Source organism: Ctenocephalides felis, unplaced genomic scaffold (assembly GCF_003426905.1).
Source record: "Ctenocephalides felis isolate EL2017-DRISC unplaced genomic scaffold, ASM342690v1 CF-g0.4_SCAFFOLD_00845, whole genome shotgun sequence".
NCBI classification, from domain to species: Eukaryota; Metazoa; Arthropoda; class Insecta; order Siphonaptera; family Pulicidae; genus Ctenocephalides; species Ctenocephalides felis.
Window position 1 is genome coordinate 14,869,700 of NW_020536999.1, and position 3,233 is coordinate 14,872,932.

The 3,233-nt window shown below is 36.7% G+C and overlaps 1 pseudogene; it reads right to left on the bottom strand.

The window, feature by feature from the left end:
- Positions 1-1,225, bottom strand: LOC113363992 (annotated as a pseudogene).
- Positions 1,226-3,233: the final 2,008 nt, after the last annotated feature.

The following is a 3,233-nucleotide window of genomic DNA, read 5'->3' on the forward strand; positions in this document are numbered from 1 at the left end:
TTAATACACTAAACAATTTTATTTGGCAATTTTGGATTTAATCCAATCGACATAATGAGAAACTCTTGTGAATACATCAGGCTTGCCGACAGCGCAAGGAATGCCCCAGGAAACAATTCCATGAAGTTGTCCATTGATGACTAAGGGGCCACCGGAATCACCCTTTTGGAAAAATATTCAATTAATAACTATTTTTTTAAATAATATATAATTAATAATTTTAATAAGAATATAACCGAAAAATATGAGAAAACTTTTACTGTATATTTTTTGTAAGACTTACCTTACATGCACCCTTGCCCATATCTGCAAAAGTGCATATTTGGCTATCGTGGATTGGAATCTTATCCTCATTAAACATTCTTCTGCAAACACTTTGGGGGATGGTAAATGTATTTAATTCCTAAAATATAAATTATTAGAAAGTGAAACATTACAAGACAGAATGGTAACTCTGAAAATTCATATTATCTACCTGTAAATCATTAGGTGGCGGTGAATCTTTTCCCAATCGTCCCCATCCAGTCAAACGAGCATCCTCTCCGCCTCCGATATATTTATCTTCAAATGGAATTTTTTGCACTTTATCGCTGAATTTATTTTATTCCGAAGTTTTACAAGTGCCAAATCATTTGCGGCAGTTTGTTCATCAAACTTGTCAGTAATAGTTTTTCTATTCTATATCGTTCACCTACTTCATCCAGTTTATTCACGCCGGCAACGACTTCAAAACGTTGTCTGAAAATTGAAATGCAATCAGACTTGAAATGAAAATTTATGGGCAAAATAGTCATGATTTATAAAAATACGAAATTACATATTTAGGATATTTGTTTCCTCTAACTACTACACATATTTTTTTCTATTTTTCTATTTATGGTACAAGATATATTACAAATTCACCCCATGCAATGAGCAGCAGTCAAAACCCAATAATCGTCAATAATTGCTCCTCCACAGAAATGTTTGTTTTCAGCATTTCGAAGTGAAACTTGATAGGGCACCGATTTTTCTTTAGCATTTTCACCACCCACGATTCTCCAGCCGATTGAAGACGCTGGGGAAAAAATATGTAAATTTGGTTCAATGCATAGGATACAATTTTATGTACTATTTTGTAGTTGATAAATAAAGTTAAAGGAATATAAAAATTAATTTCTTTACCTGATGCGAATTCAATGACTGCTAAAACGATCAGTACCTTCATGACTTCACTGCAGTTTCTACACTTAAACTGATAGCGCATTTAATTCAATTTTATATTTAATTTAACGATAATAATTGAGATAAGTTCCACTTATATTATCTAACAAATAGGTAAATCCCATATAACTCTCATTTGAAATGAAATTTTATCATAAAATATTTTTTTGTTCCTGGTCAAAAGTTCAAAGGTGAATCAAATGGAAATTTCTTCGATAATGTAAGATTTAAATTATAAAAGAATTGTTTAGATTATTTTTAAAAGGAAATAGAAAAATGAGTATTATCGAAAAAAAAAGTTGTATTAAATGTTATTCATAGGCAGCAATTTTTTATCAGAATACTAGCTGACCCGGCAAACGTTGTTTTGCTAAATAAGGTATATTCTAGACAATTTCTAGAGAATCAAAAATATTAATACTTTAAGTGTATAAGGATGTGTTGTTTGAATGCTATATACAATGAAGTATTATAAAAACAATAAACCCCATTGGTTCCGGATAATCCGAAGTCCGGATAATCCAAAGTCCGGATAACACGAAGTCCGGATAATCCGAAGTCCGGATAATCCGAAGTCGGGATAAACCGAAGTCGGGATAAACCGAAGTCCGGATAATCCGAAGTCCGGATAATCGGAATTCCGGATAATCGGAATTCCGGATAATCGGAATTCCGGATAATCGGAATTCCGGATAATCGGAATTCCGGATAATCCGAATTCCGGATAATCCGAATTCCGGATAATCCGAATTCCGGATAATCCGAATTCCGGATAATCGGAATTCCGGATAATCGGAATTCCGGATAATCGGAATTCCGGATAATCGGAATTCCGGATAATCGGAATTCCGGATAATCGGAATTCCGGATAATCGGAATTCCGGATAATCGAATTCCGGATAATCGAATTCCGGATAATCCGAATTCCGGATAATCCGAATTCCGGATAATCCGAATTCCGGATAATCGAATTCCGGATAATCCGAATTCCGGATAATCGGAATTCCGGATAATCGGAATTCCGGATAATCCGAATTCCGGATAATCGGAATTCCGGATAATCGGAATTCCGGATAATCCGAATTCCGGATAATCGGAATTCCGGATAATCGAATTCCGGATAATCGGAATTCCGGATAATCGGAATTCCGGATAATCGGAATTCCGGATAATCGAATTCCGGATAATCGAATTCCGGATAATCGGAATTCCGGATAATCGGAATTCCGGATAATCGGAATTCCGGATAATCGGAATTCCGGATAATCCGAATTCCGGATAATCCGAATTCCGGATAATCCGAATTCCGGATAATCCGAATTCCGGATAATCCGAATTCCGGATAATCCGAATTCCGGATAATCCGAATTCCGGATAATCGAATTCCGGATAATCGGAATTCCGGATAATCCGAATTCCGGATAATCGGAATTCCGGATAATCGGAATTCCGGATAATCCGAATTCCGGATAATCCGAATTCCGGATAATCGAATTCGGATAATCCGAATTCCGGATAATCGGAATTCCGGATAATCGGAATTCCGGATAATCGGAATTCCGGATAATCGAATTCCGGATAATCGGAATTCCGGATAATCGAATTCCGGATAATCGGAATTCCGGATAATCCGAATTCCGGATAATCCGAATTCCGGATAATCGAATTCCGGATAATCGGAATTCCGGATAATCGAATTCCGGATAATCGAATTCCGGATAATCGGAATTCCGGATAATCCGAATTCCGGATAATCCGAATTCCGGATAATCCGAATTCCGGATAATCCGAATTCCGGATAATCCGAATTCCGGATAATCCGAATTCCGGATAATCCGAATTCCGGATAATCGAATTCCGGATAATCCGAATTCCGGATAATCGAATTCCGGATAATCCGAATTCCGGATAATCCGAATTCCGGATAATCCGAATTCCGGATAATCCGAATTCCGGATAATCCGAATTCCGGATAATCGGAATTCCGGATAATCCGAATTCGGATAATCCGAATTCCGGATAATCCGAAT